Below are 18,817 nucleotides of genomic sequence, written 5' to 3'. Positions count from 1 at the left end.
GGATGAGTATCATGCTGGCAATGCCGTGTAGTTTCCCCACAGGGTAACCTATATAAATACCGGTCAGATTTAACGCTGCGTGAGTTTGTAAACACCAATAGACCAATGGCTAACAGTGTGCAGAATTTTTAAAACCATTTCAAGCTTTAAATCAGTTCAAAGATCTGATCAGTTCAAGTTTAAATCAGTTTAAACCATTTCAAGGTTGAAGATAACTTACAACTCTACTCGTAGATAGTATAATTTTATTTGAAGATTTACGAGAAAGTCTTTCGCAAGGTAGGAAGACGATTTGTTTGCGACACGTAATAGACGTCACGATGGAAAGGGTGAAATAGATGGTATTGATACAGTTGGCTTAGCTGTCATTTCAAGACGAAGTGGTTATTTAAGGACCAGTTGTGGATTGAAGCTTTCCAGTTTGTTGCCAGCAACGGGGGAATATATAATACCGTACAGTGGATGTACACGTTCTGTTGAAATTTTGGAGAGTGTTAATGAAGATAAACGTCCTAAGTGATAAGAGTTCTCCCCCCCCCCCCCCCAATTTTTTTAACGTTATTTCATGTGTAGATTTTCCATTTGTAAGTTTTCTTGATCAACTTTTCAACAGTTACAGTGGAACAGAATGCAATTAATGCATTTACAGTGATCCTTCTTCCTTACAAATTGGAACCAATTGACCCAAAGCTGTATATTTTGGTACTTTTTCGAAGTTCTAGCACCCTGTCAATTCTTGCAGTTGAAATTTCATGTGCGCACTGTCTCTGTGTAGTTTAGTGATACGCAGTAGGAGGCGTACCAATGGGAACTTCATGAGCATAGTGAAGTTGTATTTTATTATATTAATAATTGATAACTCCATAAGGAAATCTGCTATTAATATAATAGATTATAACTTTCGTATGCGCGTGAAGTTTCCATTGATGCAGGTACATTAAGGTATTTACCCTCTACATTCAATGAACTATCGTGCCATTAAATAATAATAATAATACACCTTTGTAGATCCAAGATATGTAATGAAAACTATTTATGACCCATACTGATTCGAAGCCTTAATCCATACTAGCTGTACTTACTAGTCCTTCTCTCTTAAGTATAATCTGCACATCCACTGTGATCAGTTCCAAATGTATCACTCAGTTTATTCTAGTTTTAGGAACGCTATAATATACACGTAAACTTCACCATATTGTGACTTTTTATTGTTAATACGTGAACATTTCTTAACGATTCTGTGCTATTATATTTATGAGAGTCCAGTGGACTCCAGTTGTACGTTTGTCATATTCGATGATCTTTGTCCGTGAAGGTTAATAATAAGAATGTGGCTGTTGGTCTGTTTGCTGGACCAAAACACTACACTTGCAGGGAACTCAACTTGATGTACCGCAACGCAAGGTTTCGAGATAATGTTCAGCTATGTCGTTCGAATAGCCGTCCACAGCCCTTTAGTAATTGTAGTGAATGTTGTAAAACATCTTTCTCAGTTCGTGGTCTGCGGATTCCTAGTGGTCAGAAAAGACAAATTTAAAGGATCAGTGCCATTACTTTCATCTCATAATTTATAAAAGATATAAATACTGCCATGGACAGCCTGTATTTGGATTGTATGTTGTATGCTTATTGTACGTTTATGGCTTACTGTGTGTAAAGAGAAGCTTGTAATTTAATTGTTATTGATACTGCTACGTACTTCTTACCTGCTATTACTACGAAAATACCAAAAGGAGATCTGGAACTCTGAAGTATTGGGAATCACTGTTTTAAAGTATTCATATCGGGCGAAAGTGGCAGCAGACAAGTTTTCAAAATCTCCAGAATGCTTCGTGAAACATTTGTTAATAACCTACCCAATGAGCGGGTGCATTATTCTACTGAAGTACTCAGTTTCGTTGGGAGATATGTGATGAGAAATGCATTTGTTAGCAAATAATGAACAAAGCGGTTATCACTCGTTTTAGATAGATCTACGAGAACACATCCTACACATTTTGTTTGTTTGTTGCAGTTTAATGCTCCTTTTCAGCACCAGGGCTATTTAAGACGTGGACCTACAGTTTTATAGTGGGGTCCGAACACCGTAATGTGTTCAGATTGTAATGCTCTCAACCGGAAATCTAGCCTGGGACTACGTGCACCAAAGGCAGATGTATTACCCACTAGATCAGCAAGGTCTCCCATCCTATACATGTGCGGAACCATCACCAAAGCGTACTGTTCTTTTATTGTTGGAACACGTGGGTTAATGACTCATCAGACATGACACATCTTTCAATTCTCCATGGCCCAAACGACAACATTAGTGTCTAATTGTAGCAAGATGACGATCACAACAGACATGATGGACTGCTTGGTGTATTTCCAATCCTCACATGGTGCCGTAAATCGTGGAACTTTTAGTCAGCAGCTCTGAAATGGAATGTCTCATCATTCTAGGATCCATTGAGACCACATTGGGGGAAGAAATAGAAAAGGCGTATGCCACACAAAACCCAAAATGCATTTCTACCATGTGATGCCGTCTCTATTTTACTTTAAAAACGGTAAAGCATACAACACTTTTTTTTCTTGCCTTTTTTCCGAATAAAAATAAATGTGAAGAATCAAAGTTAAGTAGAGACTGTGTCTGAACAGAGGAATAGACCGCATAAATTAAAGACATAGGTTTGGATTTCTAAAATAGGCCGAAAGGACTGAAAACCAGGTCGTTTCACTTGTGCGATAGTAACAAATCTTACCGAAGCGAACGGCAAACTATATATTAAAAAAAAAAAAAAAAAAAAAAAAAAAAAAAAAAAAATGCTGTGCTAGCCTAAGATGCAAGTGAAATGTTTGCAGATAAGATTTTGTTTTAAGTTGTTTTAATGATAAGTTCTGTGGTTCAGAGTGTCCAACAACAAATTTTACTAACCAGAATAATGTAGCACTTATATGGTTGTATTGTTTTGTTGGTGCCAGTTGAGAGAATAATTGTGTTTTTGAGCTCTCATAGACGGTCAAGGTAAAATTGGGGGCCTGCTCCACCGAAATGTTGGAAGTCTTGAAATCAGTGTCTATTATTTCTTAGTTTCTGCCTTGCCGAGGTGATACGGAGCCTTGTAGACACTTAATTTATTTTAAACTGTTCTTACGAAAACTAGCAAATAAGGTGAGCGCGCCGAAAGCTCTTTAATGTTTTGTCAAAATCTTTTTTGCTTTGATGTGTAGTTAGTATGCAATTTATCAGCACAAGATCCATGTATAACCGTTTTGGTCACTTTTATAACTTTGGTTGTGTGTTTTTGTTTTAAATTCATTTATCGACCTGACCCTGAAGTCTGACTGAAAGTTGAGAATTTACTGAGAGAGGGATGTTTTCCAACGATTTGTTTTTTTAAATCCTTTGACTTAGCGACAGAGAAAAAATATAGTCTGACTCACATCCGGTAAATGAACGCGATGCCGAGCTTCAGTGCGGTAAGCTGTTTTAGTTTTCATGTATCTGTCTTTATTTTGATAAAGGAAAAGATATAAATGAATATTTAATATATTAAGTATAAATTTGTAGTATTATGTTTGTTTGTCCTCTTTTGATATTGAGAAAAATGTGTGTTTTGTATTGGTCTAGCCTGTGTTCACCTTCGCTACTGTAATCCAATTGATGCACGTGTGTGCATTCGGAAGCTGTGAATTGGTGTAGTAACTTCGATGGTGCCACCTTTTTGTGTGCATATGTTTTTCACATATTATGGCTTTGACCTGTTAAGTTTCTTCTCATTTGAAAGTAATACTGCAGGAGTGTTTGGATTTATCGATCAGGAAAGATTTAATTAGCATCTCAGAGGCAGCCTTTTGGAATAGTATTGTGCTGGCAATATCAAGAAAAATTTTGTGGGTGGTAATCGGAACTGTCCTAACAGACGTATTCCCTTACTAGTGACATTGTAACTTAGTGTGTGCCCAACGACGTTGCCATAGTTTTGGTCCCCTTACACCGTGATTAATGACTTACACATGTGGCTTTAAGTGGTCGCTTTCCTTTTTCCTATTTTTCGTTTTCCCCCTTGCTTATGAAAGATTGGTGCTTCTTTTGGTGTTACTTTAAGTAAATAAATAGAAATAAGAGATTTTAACGTATACTGCCACACCAATATTTTAATATTTCAGAGTATACTACATTTTTATTGTTTGTTCTATTCACAAGAAATTATGTGTAGTATTCACTTTAATTTAATGCGAATGTCATAAATTATAATTTATTCTTAAATGTGTTTTAAAATACTACAGATGCAAGTTACGTCACTTTAAACTATTAAGAAGAATTAATTGTTTATTTATTTATTTATTTATTTATTTATTTATTTTGCTTATTTCTACTCTGTTTCAATAATTTATAAAATTAAGAATATTAATTAAGTAAACTGTACTACCGTCCCGTTTAACCAAACCTCCGGATTAGGGGCCGCGGTGGCTCAGTGGTAGAGCGTTCACCTCTGGTGCTTGGGGTCCCGGGTTCGATCCCAGCCCCCGCCAAGTGAACTTTGTGGTGGACAAACACCGTGTGCGTGGGTTTTCTCGGGGTTCTCCCGTTTCCTCCCACTTTCTTCATTCCATCATTTCATTCATTTCTCATAATCACCGTCTCCTTTAGCCTAACCGGCATAACCGTGGGACGTAAAACTCAGAGATTTCATTTCATTTCAAACCTCCGGATTAACAGAATCGCTGAAAGAAATAAGCATTTACTCGTGCACGACTTTTATATTAAAGCACTTATAATGAGTAAAATATTTGTTTTTAAATGAGTAAAACAAGAAACGGCTTTTTGGAATCGGTTTAGTGTCCCAAGACTACATTCTAATCTCTTCCGTGAATTCGCGTAGTTTGAGAGTCTTAGTTACAGTGGAACAATACTCACTTGTTATGTCATCAAAATGCATATCGTCGTCTGAGATCAACATCAGGTATCTCCAATTTTGGCGAATTTAAGTCTTTGATACCATTAGAATCAGTATAGAATGGCGCACAACCTGGTTAAGTAGTACATCTATATCACGGCAAATGGTTCTGTTATTCCCTTAAAAGTAATATCGCGTATAATGAGGCTAAAACGAAATTTCAAACAGTTTTTTTGTCTCTCCTGTAAAATTGGTGAAATGTTATTTAAGCGGTATTGAATCTCAGACGACGAATGCTAAAGTGGAAGAATAGGGTTTAAAATGTATGCTAAAAATGGAGTGTTTCACGACATGTTAGAGAGATGAAACTTAGTATATAAGCTCATTATTAAAAGTAAGTAAACGCTGGCTCCAGCATTTGTGAAATTCCGCTTTTAAGGAAAAATTTTATAATTATTTTCTCAATATGTAATAAAAGATACAGGCCACTCCACTAAATTTTCTCGCTCCAATTTCTTAAATTATATCATGCCACAATTATTGCTTAAACATGAAATACGAACATTACGTTTTGGGGAAATTTCGTTCGAAGAAAATCACCTACATGAACGTTTTGATAAGAAGTGACTAATGACATCCTCGTATATCAGGTTTATTAATTATTTGTTTATGAGGTATAAACAAATCACATGAATTGTATTTAAGGAAATTGTAAAAAAGAAAAATACTGCCTGTTGCAGATATTTTCTTGCGAAATGATTTGAGCAACATTACAGAATTATTAATGATATATAAACAAAATCGCTTTGCTTTTGAGAATATCATCCAATAATAAACTCACTCCCATCAGGAAACTACACCTTGCGGATTTATTAACGAGAAAGTACTTATTCAAACCCGTATTATAAGGTTATTATTCAAATTATTATGTATCGTCTGTTCTGAATAAACACACCCCAAAAGTAAACTACCTCTTATGGATTTTTTCAGGATAAATGAAGTATGCTGTTTTGTTAGGTCAGTAATCAAACATTTATTTACGAAATATGAAAAAAAAATCGTCCGAAAAACTACCCCTTGGGATATTTTCAGGACAAATGAGTAATCCCATATTATCAGGTCGTTAAGAATCATGTATTTATAAAACAATGATTTATGAAACACGAGAAAAATCGTTAGAGGCGTTTTCGGGAAAACCACAAATTTTAATTTTCATCTTTCAGATAGCTACTTGTAGTCCTGGCGGTAGTAAGAAAATTCGAAAATGCCGCTAGAGAATCTTATAAAAGCCTTAAGTTTAAAATTATGTCTCGATACACTGAACCGTAGATATGCCCTCTAGGCAACCGAACATATTTTCACTGGGACGAACAGACGTCCAGATCCGTTATATTAATTTTTTTTTTTTTTTTTAAATAGATGCATTCATGTTTATCTTTTAAAAAAATGCATAGTCCAAAATGTATTTCTTGCCTTCTTTGTTTATGTCATTCTTTCTATATAGAGAACAGGGAGATTAACAAACATTGACCAACTGGCCTGCATATATGGTTCGCTCCTTCTTAACGGAAGAAGAAAGATATTCAGTTGAAGTGTCAAATAACAAAGCAACACGAAGCACTCGCAGCTTCCAGGCTACTTTTTTCTTCGCCAAAACATTTCATTCCTTACTTAAGTATAGCGGAGATCAGCTTTTCCTCACCTCCTCCTATTCTAGCTGAGAGCTGTCATGGAGTTCGAATTTGGTGGCAACATCGGTTTTCGGAGAAAATATCTGTTTCACTACCATGTAGTGGGCGGAGAAGGCTAATAGGTCAATTTTCTGGATCCCACCCTAAGGCCGTCATGATATTGCTAGAAGTTTTAACTCGTTAATTCATGCTTGTCTGCTAGTCATTTGTCCATGTACACCATATTGCTTGATCATGAGATACGTTTGCTTCTTTCTTTGGATATTACGTTTCGTTTTTAGTTTTAAAAGTAATTGATATCTGTACTTTCCTGATTTTGATTCATGTATTATAGCAAGCGAATTTATTTTATGTCCTAATGCATCAGATGGAAACCGGTGTACTACTTTGTCTTATATGTTCTATTAATTGTAGTCTCTGTTTCTCATTTCTGCATTTGGCTTTTCTCTACTATTAAGTGTAAATTTGTGCTTAGCAATGCGTAGTATTTTTATTATACTGGAAACTGTTATTCAAATTCTTCCTCTTTATACCGTACATCTGCCTGAATTACACGTATAACTCATGATAGTAATTGTAAGTCAGCTACCAAAAAGTTGATAGGATTTTGATAGGAAATAGGTCCTTCACTGGTATAAGCGAAACTAGAAGAATTAAGCTGTAATTATATACAATCCGTTCAAATTATTACATTAACTATTCACAGTTTGTACTGAAATTACCTTTAATTTTCGGAAGTTTGTTGATAGATCATGTAACTAGTAAAGTGAAGTATTTTAATACTTTTTGTTGTGAATAGTCTATGTACATTTCGGTGTGGGGGGGGGAGGGGGAGGAGGCGATTACTGTTGTGAACTTGATCGTTTTATTAAAATTATTGATAATATGGTCCCATTGTTTATCCAAGCTACCTCTATCCAAATCGAGTGCTGGATTTTTCGTCCTGATGCATATGATACGATTCAAACACATAATTTCTACTAATAAAGAGGCTTTTTGTTGATAATTGAATACTGAGAGGCTTGCAAATGCTTAGAAAACCCCAAGACCGCTGATTCTTCTGTAGTATTTTTGATGCATTTCCTGATTCTGATCCCTAAATTCTTTTAGACATGCCGATATATTTATTGTCGTATTCTTACTCTTCAGCTCCTCTAGGAAATTAGAAGGAAACGTTGAAGCTATATTTATTCGATATTTTCTTTAGTTTGTAAGTGAAATTTGGCCATAAAATCAAATAACTAATATTTTTGGGCGATATACTGGTGTTTCGTTTGTGATTTGTGTGAAACTTTTAAAGGCTTGTTCACTCCATATTTCCATAATTCCTATTTTATACCATTTCTTTTCTCCTAAATTAAATATTTGTTTCAGTTGATCCTCCACTTCGTTCTGTAACGATACCAGTCTCTACTCCCCTAAGGAAATTTATCCAAACGTTAGATTATATTCTGCACGAATATCCGGATTTATTTTGAATGTGTTCGATCCCAGCCCCCGCCAAGTGAACCTTGTGGTGGACAAACACCGTGTGCGTGGGTTTTCTAGGGGTTCTCCCGTTTCCTCCCACTTTCTTCATTCCACCATTTCATTCATTACTCATCATCACCGTCTCCTTTAGCCTAACCGGCATAGCCGTGGGACGTAAAACTCAGAGATTTCATTTTTATTTTGAATGTATTCTTAGGTAGATAAACATGTTTTGCACTCTAAATCTATGCTATTCCACATCAAAAGCAAGACAAAAATGTTCTAAAATGTGATAGGAGCGGTGAATTCATCTTATTTTAGAACAGTTTTATTCCCAAGCAATAAGATATATATCTTTCGTCATAGGAAAACTGGTGTTTCATGAAAATAATTAGGTCAGTCGAACTAGAATTTCCTAGTATGGTACCTGTGGACATAATTATGTTTTTCAGTCATAGGATTGTTGTAATTGTCTTTCTTACCAACATACTAAAAGTCCTCACTGATCAAACTAGTGCTAAGGCGAACGAAGAACGCGTCTATTGGTTTGTGTCTATTTTCTCAAAAACGGCAAACTTGCGAAAGAAAATGAACTGAATCAATTTGAAAACGCAGAAAATTTCCTGTAAAATATTTTCTTCTCTCACTCTCGGGTGCTCTTCTCAGCAATAGCATCCTCTCCATACACTGCACACATTTATTTAAGTGCCTCTGCACCACTAGAAGCTTTGTTGAACTCGTACAGATGAACATGTCGCAGTTAATCCTTCTTTTCAACTCCATATTTCAGACCCTGAGAAACTTAAAAAAAAATAAAAAATAAAATAAAATAAAATAAAAAATGATTAGGCCCAGCAGTATTGCTATCATCACAGATATCTTAAAAGAACTGCACGAATAAATGAATCAGCCTAATAATTATCACTTCAGTCAATCTTCTCACGAATTGCAGTACTGTAGAAACGGACCCCACTTACTACATTTCTCTCTCGAATTTGCTCTACACACATATTCAACTTTCACTTCTGTTTAAGAATCCTTGTATTTTTTCGTATGTCTTATTATATGGCAATGGACACCGGATTATTGAGTTTTCTACTCCGCTTCACTTTCTAGTAATTCTGTACTGTTTCATTTAATTCATTAAAATTAATTCTATTTAAAATAAGTAATCTATTGCCTACCTGTAAGTCACGTTTCGCACTTACCCGACAATTTTGTGTTGATCTTCAACGGTTTGATATTGCCCTCTTCATTCTCTGCTGATCCTTAGTATCTGTATTAGTGAACTCCCACTTCTGATCAAATTCTCTTCCTCAAGAACAGCTAAATTGTCGTTAACATTCCATTTCCAGAAGGCTTCAGTGGTTTGAAAACGTCTCTCTTTCGTCCAAATATTGTTTTTACTTAGTTTGTAATAATCGAACAGCGTATTCGTACGAAATTCTTCAAAGTCTGTTTGCAACCCATTCAGTCTCCAATGCCATTTCACTTCGCGCCTGACTCAGAATTGCGTTACATATTTGCACATGATCTTTATCCGTAATCTGTTTCTTATTTTGCGCAATGTTGTAATACTTGGTTGTTTTGAGTTGTTTGAGTACCTGTTACCACGATCAATAGAACCTTTTGCAATGCAGAAATACTCAAGTCGTTCAAAGTATGATGTTATGTCTCCTGCATGTTCTTTACTTAGAGAGCGGTCCCGGGTTCGATTCCCGGTGGGTTCCTTCCTTCCCTTCCCCGGATTGTGTGCTCGCCGAGGGACGTCATTCCTCAAATAGTGACGGGCTAAATAGCCTTAGATTCCGAAAGTCCAGAAGTCTAAATCCTAAAATACCCTCTTCACATTGACCAAAATCGTTAACTGGAAAATTCAGTGAAGTTGTGGGCTCGTCTCCAATTAATGAACAGTGAAAGCAAAGGATTACGAAGAAAACAGTTAACTCTTGTAAGTTGCGGTAATAACTTGCAATTTTCTTGATTCGAAATCTAAAGCATATAGTTCTTCATTATCTAACACCGTGCTGATCAATAAGCAGTTGTCACTCTTACACATTCATGTATCTAGTACTCAAACTTCTTTTTAAAACATAAATTCCTCTTTTATTTTTAGCGAATCTTAGTTATGTAGCAGTGGGGCTACACAGTTCATTGTATTCATATTTACAAAAAACTAGCAAATTGGCAAAACATATATTTAAATGAACATGAAAACTAAATGAAACTTTGCGAGTCAGGGGTTTCTCTTTTTTGTGCATAGAACTAACATTGAATCTTAAGAGTAAACTCTTGTTATGTTTAGTGCAGAAATGCAATTATGCAACAAAATTTTACTAGTCCAAGAAAAAAGCTACTAGCCCACATCCCACATAAATCATTTTCTTACCTTTGATATTTTAATAGTGATATTAAAAACTGGCCCGCACCGATGAACCACTCACCCCGGGCGAGTGGTTATTTGCATCCCTGGTTTAGTGACTTCCTTGATTCAAGCTAGAAGCTTTGATCAATTGAACTTAGCAGATGGACTCTCTGGTTATAAAAATTAAGTTCAATCTAATCAGCTAATATAAAATTTATGACGATAAACAGATGCAATGAATGAATGAAATATTAAGTTGTATTGATATATCAGGTTTTCCATTTTCCCGTAAAATCTATGCTGAGATAATTCTTGGCTATACGCTAAGGCCTGAAATTTGGCGTAGAAGCGTAAATAAAATAAATAAATAAATAAAACGTACCAAGGAGGGTTTGCTACAGATTTGCACTTTATCTTCAAACAAATTTAAATACGGAAAAAGGAGAAAAGTTTAAAGAAATATATTTATTATTCAGCATGACCATGATACTAACGATTTAACATCACAAAACATAAAACATAGTAAATTTTAGTAATACTAGAGCCTTTCTATTATAAATGTGCCCCTTCTGGCGCTGCTGTCGATTTGTGTTTTCGTGTTCCTCCCTCGAAAGACGAGGGACGAGTTGCTGCGGTCGAGATCTTTCAATTGTTGGATCAGAAGCGTTGCCACAATGAATTATTTCAAGGACTTCACCATGCTCTGTCTTGTTAGCCATTCTAAGTAGCCTACGATCTTCACTCGTTGAGACCAAACGACTGAATGACAAATTGTCAACACAGCCGAGATCATTCACTTCTTTTCCCTAAGTAAAGGGAGGGTTTCCTCCGTTAGAGGGAGGCGGGGGTGGGGTCGAAGTATGTTTCGCTTATTTTCCGAGGGCATACCTGGGATAGACAGGCTCTAGGAGCAGATTTGTTCAATAATCTAATATGAATTATTCAATTTTCAACGGGAATAACGTAATATTTCCCACCATCAATAGGTTTTCTAAGTAAATAGTTCTGGAATGATTTGTACATTTCAAGTAAAGAACCCTCTTTTTTCTGCTTTATTTATTTATTTATTTTTTCATGCATGTTAGTAACATTATTTTCGGTTGCCTATTGTAAATAGATCTTGAATTAACAATTCCCAAAGTTTGCTTTAAAAAGATATACTTTGTTCATTGATGTTAATGACTCTTCGTCACATACGTGATAAAAGGTGCGAACTAATGGACGTTTATCTATAATTTGTGATTTCCGTATAGTACAATCTATCAGTTATAGCATAACTCACGCTTGCAGTGGTCACGCATCTACATCTATTAGGTATTTTTATTTCGTTTTTTAGTTGTAAGAACGGTTATTCTTTATCAGGTTTGCTGAGCTCGCCCATGGCTATATGTTTAGCAACGTACCTTCGTCGCGGGAGACTTAGTATTCTGTTCTCGGTGGAAACTGATGTAGAGCGGATCTCACTTTGTTTTAGGTCTATGCTTCATAAAGCCGTATTGCTGAAGAAGACACGTTAAACTTGTGCCAATTATCAAAGTTTGCTAACATTTTATCTTTGATGTTATTGTCATAATCTTGTTTATTGAGTATTAATTTATACGAAATTCCATCCTAAATTTTCTAGTCAGCATTCCCCGTTTGTTAACGGTTATAGCAGAGTACTCAGGGTGGATTGATTTAAATGCCTAATTTAAATCACGTGTTTTTTAATAGAAATCGTTGATTTAAATCAAATTCCGAAATAAATTAATTTGAAGTGAAATTAAGGTAAATCCCGTTTCTGTTCTGTTATTTCGATTATGAAAGATAATAATCATAATACAATGAGACTCAAATGTATACAGCACAGTATGAAAACGAGTGTTAAGATACAGCTGATTAGGAAAAAGCCCGTTTTGAAAGGGTAAAGAGACAATCCTGCTTTCTTCTCTTCGTATCATAGGGTTTTTAAATGGTTAACAGTTTCAACGGGGAAATCACCACTGACATTTAAGACGAAAATTCTTTTGTGCGCGCGTCTGTTTGTTTGTTCCCAGATAATACGGGCGTATTTAGAGGGGTTCGATATTCTCTTCGAAATTTAAAAAAAATCTTAGATTTTATAACTTTAGGCGATGTTTTTATGTGTATTTCGTGTCGCAAGCTAGTTCGATTTTTTAAAAATATGTCCCTGCCAAATATCAGTAACTTTTGTGTTAATAAAGTGCCATGTTGATAAACGTTGTTGTACTTTTTCCTTAATGGTTAAGGAACATTATTTGGGATTCAAAATTCAACCCCAATACTTTCACTTAAATGACATAATTAACATTTAAAACTAATTCCTACTTTTTTCCCCTCAGTTCGCGACTTGTATTATACGAGAAGAAAGATTTGATTTAAATTTAAAAAAAAACAACATAAATGATTAGAAAAAAAATCATAATTTTTTTTTCACCTTGAGAGTACTTCAGCAGCAGGTGGCAGCAGTCAGTTGTGTTGCGTTACCATTGTGCAAAAGCGTACTTTATTTGTTGCGTTGCATGTGCTTCAGGTGGTTCTTATTGAGCTTTTGGATTATAAAAACGGATATCTGAAAAGAACAACGTATGCACATCAAAGAACGGACGAATAAGCTCCACGGATGATTAATGATACAAACAATAGTTTCTGTACCATACACAAATGTTCCAATGGCATTCCCGTTCTACTGGCTACTAAACTTCCATCGGTGACGAGGAGACACTAGAATCCATTCGCTTATGGCGAAGAGCTGTATCGCTCACAAACTTCGTAGTCTCGGTGGAATGGGATTTGGAAAATGACAGAATTTTAACTGAACATTTGGTGGGCACCCACGAAATGTCCGTCCAACTTCTTCCCAGTTCTTAATAACAATGCAGTACACAAGGCGTTAAATGTCCGGCCCCTACATACTCCTACTCTTACCTTTTTGTTCCGAAGCTCAAAGTGAGATTTAAAGGGTGATGTTTTCACTCCATGGGAATATCCAGTAAGAATCAGATAGTGTTTGATATATATATATATATATATATATATATATATATATATATATATATATATATAAGTAAAATGACTTCCAGAGTTTTATATATATAAGGGCAATGGAGGAATCGTTCAGATAGATGTACATCAGCAGAAGGGAACTACAACTGTGACCACTGAGGGCTGCCTTCAGTTAGATTTTTGGCGAACAGTTCCGAAAAATTGTATGGCGCGTTCTTAGTTTTCTCGTCCATAACTGCCGTAGGACAAAAAGTGGGAAATGGAACTTCATCAATAATAATGTCACAAACAGGGGTCGCCAAATTTGTTGAGACATACAACTATTTTGCAAAATTGAGAATGGATGGCGAATTTTTTAAGAATAAGATGCCTAATCGATATACGCAGTGTAAGACTAAAATTCAGCGATTTTAAAATTTGACGAGATTTCGTAGACGAGCTTTTCGTGAAATCTTGTGTACTATATTCTGATTGTTTCGCATTGCTTGTAAAAACTAGTGTAGAGGCTGTACTTAGAAAGAGATTGAGAGGAGCCACTGTGGCGGCCTCTGGTTCAACCCCAGCTCGCGTCAAATGGGCTTTGTGAAGGACAAACGCCGTGTTTTCTCTGGGTTTTCCCCTTTCCTTCCACTTTTTTATTCCAGTATAACAAAAATAAATAAGAAATAAAAATGAAATAAATGGATGTGGTAGTGACAAAGTTTTATTTGTTCTTGCTTTATAGAAAGCCTTTTATATGGAATGAATGATAAGAGTACGTTTCATTGTTTTAGCCTCTTATTTCTTATTTAATTGCCAGTTTATTTTCCTATTCTCCATTTAACAGAGGCTTTACTTATGTTTTCTGTGTCGTAGAACCGTTCCGGGACTGGCTGTCGTGATTGATTTCCAAATTGACATAGTCATGTTTATCTGAACGTGTTAAGTTAGGCAATCGAAACATTCAGGTTAGACTGGGTTTTTGTTAATAAATTTAGAAGTAGTCGCCTTGTCCTCCTGCATCCTGTAATTAAATTTAAGCAAACATATTAAACGTCAAATTTTCGTTAACTGCTGTCAGCATTATGATAAGACATACCTCAGAAACAATGTTAAGTGGTAATAGGATTTTAACAACCTGTTTGCTTAAATTTTACATGGTACAGAGAAGCAAGGTATGTACCGTCTAAGTTCAATGAAAAAGTGCGCTTCAAGTGGCTTACATTACAATGAACTTCTGTTATCTGAAATTTTTCAGAACATACTCTTTTCTTAGGGCAATAATAGAAAGGAGATAAAAAAGAGATAACAGAAATTAAAAGGAAATAATAGAAAAAAATGCTACTTCGAACATAAAAACAGAGAAAAAGGAGCAAAGGCGTTTATTTGAAATAGAAAACCTAAAAAATAGTTTTAAAATAACTTCCACCTTATATTTAAGGTGCTCTATGAATGATACTGATTTTTTATTTTTTAAATATTACTCTTCATTAGTACTACAAACCATTCGCTGAAATTAGAGAACTCACCACGTCCGAGTTCTTAATTTTTTTTTTCTTTCGCATAGTGTGACCAATTTTCTTTTGTTTTCCAGACAAAAAGCGCTTGATTTTTATTTGAAGTGTGTTCCCGAACCCATGCATCTCTAGTCCAAGAAGCTCGGTATTCTTAAAATGAAATTGCGCTCCTTCGTGGCCAAGCGGTTAGCGTACGAGCCTTTGGCGTGGGAGACTCGGGTTCGATTCCCGGCGGAAGCTCATGTGGTTCGGGTTCCACGTTAATCAGTAGGTCCCGTCTCATATAGCCTTGCTGCTGAAACGTTAAACTCAAAATCAACTCAATTCTTAAAATGGAATTGTTCTTGGGAAGGAAGTAATCCGAGGGAATTTTACTGCTGTGGAATTGTAGTTAACTATATTTGGCAGCTTGACTTACGAACATAGAAGCTGTTTCACATCACTTTGATACAACTCAAATTTCTTTAAATATTGTGATCACGAAACAATATCTTGATTGTATAAGTACTCACCACTTAGACATGTTTCTACAATAGTACTACTCCAACTTCAGTTGGTGCTTATAATGCCTTGGTATAGGTGAAATTTGGTGTTAATGATGTTTGCCTATTAATTTTTGTAGAACATATTAATGCTTGTATAATAGAATGTGTTTCTAATATAGGTCTGAAAATAGTTTTCATTGCCATGATACTATTCGGTAGCTATTCGATAGTAATGTTCGATAACTGATTTCACTGCCCAAATTTTTGAAAATGATGTTTGGAGATAAATTCCGACTTCAACTCTATATAATTACGGTTTAAAAAATTCTTTCGAAACCTTTTATAGCAAATGACTGAAAAATAGCCTTGTCCACCAGCAGTAGTTTGCAGTCGTGTAGCTGACTAGTAAAAGTATATAGTGAGATAAACATGTTCACTAAACTATTCAGTGTTTACTAAAATATTATTTTCCCTTCCTGCAGTGCACGTTTAACATGGTTTAGCACTTTGCTATGGTAGCAGAGAAACTGCTTTTCTTCTATCTTATCTCTCATATGTTAATATAAAAGAATAAATTCACATTTCATGTTCGGCTTTTCTTTCTTTCCTTTTTTTGTTTTTTCTTTGTCACATTTTTTGATTCTACTTGGGAATCATGTTCACACTTCCAGATAGATTTGGATAGATCAGCTAAAATATAAGGAGTAAAATAAAGTGGGCGAAAAGAAGATTGAAAAGGAATGTTAAGCTACTACAGTTCATAAGTCTACCGTTACAGTCCACTTCATGTTTTACTTAATTTATTTCCTTCTTATGTGGCGGCATGAGCAAAATTCCCGAGTGGAATCGAAAATTAGCCATTGTAGGAGACACGGGAGACCTGTACAATAAGTTACTTAATATTATTAAGGAACCTTTAGCTTCGTAATCCACCAAATATTTGCCTACCTTTTAAGCTTGTGCGAGTATCTTCCTAGCGAAGGAAAAGCTTTCAGTGAAGAGTAAGAGAAAATAAGTAGAAATTGTCTTGAGCGAGAATGAAAATTGTGTTCGATTCCCAAGTGTAGTTTGAGTCGTGAAATAGTATATGGCGTACGATTGTAGCCAATTTTAGTAAATTTTGTAACCAATTTTAGCATTCAATTGTTACAAAAAAAAAGTTATTGACAGTATATGGTGCATTAAATATTGTAATAGTAGTTTTAATCGAAACTAAATAGAATTGTCATGCGAGACCTGATTCTTTTAAGTTGTTTTACTGATAACATCGTTTTCGCGATACAACTGTAGTTAAAAAACCGGAAGATCCTTTTCACTTTTGAGCAGATTCGTACTTATTCTGATTTTTTTCTACTAAAAATGCCATTTTTTAGTTATTACTATTTAAATATTCTTCGCAGAGAGTTCAGATAGATGAACATTCAATGAATTACGTCGTTACGGCAAGTTAATGAATAAAAATGTATTCTGTTGATGCCGTGTTTCAATTATAAAACCCGGCATCATTTGGTAGTTATCACAATCATTTATGTAAAGTGCCGAAGAATATAGTATGTCTTAATTTCTGTTGCAGGTGTCTGTTTGTAGAAAATCTGGTGATGCTCCTCTGATATAAAATAGTTCAGTCAATCTGTCAGTCATAGTATTATGTCATGGTCATCAATCAATCTGATTTCATCGTAGTTCGAAAATTAAAATTCAGTACGATGTGGACAAGAATGTTTCTACACGAAAATCCAAATGAAAGAAGTATTGGAGAAAAATAAAAACATGGCATCTTTTCATAATTTTGTCCTGCAGAAGTATTGAATAATAACAAAAGGTATGTATTCTACATACATTAAGTCGTTATAGGTGACTTTAAGTTTTACTAGAACTAGCTTTTCTGAAGTTATTGTTTATTGGAATACAGTTTCAATATTGTACAGAGATTTAGACTTATTCCAAATTTCTTGGAAGAACTTAGGGTATGTATGTACGAGGGCTGGAAAGAAAAAAGTGGAACATTTAACTCTTTCATGAACCATTTATTGTACAATCATGAGACATCTGCAGGCCTTCAGGGTAATCCCCTGCAGCATGTTGCACCGGTGCTAGATGTGGGGAAATCGCAGGATACCAGCAGTGGTGTCCTCTTTGTTGATGTCTGCAAGAGAGCGCCCTCTAGCTCCAAGTATGGCATCTCTGGTGGGGAAACGCATCCCTCGCAGTGGTCCTTTCATCTCAGGGAACAGATGAGTCACTTGGACCCATGTCCGGTGAATATGGTAGGTGCTCTAGAACCTCCCATCCCCATCGTGTAAACAGGTTCCTTACAGCAACTGCGTTGTGACAACGGGCGTTGTCATGCAAAACAGTGGGTGGATCTCTTATAAAGTTGGGCCGTTTCCTGCTGCGTAGTGCAGGACGATGTAGTTATTCCAGACCTGCGGTAGTACACTGCGTTTACGGTCTGGTTCGGAGGAACTGCATGGTCATAATATGACAGCACGTACTTCGTATGCCACTATCAGCATCTCCTTCACATTCCCCGGTTCCTGACGCAGCTTCTTGGGTCGGGGAGGTGATGGATGGTGCTGTTCATTTGATTAGCGCTTAAGTTCTGGCTTATGAGAGCGTACCCATATTTCGTCAAGTGCGATGATCCTGTCCAGGAACACGTGATCTTCCCGTTTGTAACGTGCCAAATGATCACCGACGAGGGCGTCTCTTTGCCATTTTTGAACGTCTGTAAGGTAATGCGGCATCCACTGTAATGAAGTTTTCCGATAACCAAGGACATTGTGCAAAACATTCAACTGTAATATGGGATGCTTCCACCTCGTTAGTCAATTCCTTGGCACTTCACCTCCTTCTACATACAGCAAAAATTGAATCCATTCAATGACTCGGTTTTCGACCCTATGTCTATCTCCACCTGGTTCATGCTGCACACTATCTTCTCCTGTACGAAACGCTGCACACCACGGCCCTATACGGCAGTGCATTACAGCATGCTTCACGTGGTCTAGAGTAACGTTCCCTCGACGGGCCACTTCGATCTTTATCCATGCACTTTGTTCTAACTTGGAAAACATCCCCTTTAGACATGTGATTTGACAACCTACATTAAACACACTCCACTACTATTACTGCAGCACCTACACTAGCGCCGCTACCCAAATTGTCTAGATCGACCCACTCTCTACATGTGTTGCCAACAGAAGGTCGAACAAAAATCCGTGCGTGGGGATAAAACAATGTTGCTATGATTTTTTCCAGCCCTCATATATATGGTTTGTTGGTCGATAAGGATATTAGGAATATTGTGGTGCTTCGATAACAATATGTCACTTGATGGATTTTCTGGGTTCTTCCATTTTCTTCATTTAGACCATTATGAGCCATCTCAACATCACCATCTCCGTTAGCTTAAGTGCAT

The 18,817-nt window shown here is 36.0% G+C and overlaps 1 protein-coding gene across 1 annotated transcript in view; it reads left to right on the top strand.

Annotated features, from left to right (window-relative positions):
* The window catches only part of rno (PHD finger protein rhinoceros), a 91,272-nt gene that overhangs the window by 8,075 nt on the left and 64,380 nt on the right, over window positions 1-18,817 (top strand). The window contains exon 3 of the mRNA XM_081727923.1: window positions 16,970-17,218. The gene's annotated coding sequence lies outside the window, so the exon portion shown is untranslated. The remainder of the gene's footprint in view (window positions 1-16,969; window positions 17,219-18,817) is intronic.

The sequence above is a fragment of the Thermobia domestica genome, chromosome 10 (assembly GCF_964235325.1).
Source record: "Thermobia domestica chromosome 10, izTheDome1.hap1.1, whole genome shotgun sequence".
NCBI lineage: Eukaryota > Metazoa > Arthropoda > Insecta > Zygentoma > Lepismatidae > Thermobia > Thermobia domestica.
Note: the sequence above shows the minus strand (reverse complement) of the source record. Positions and strands in the feature narration are given on the sequence as shown.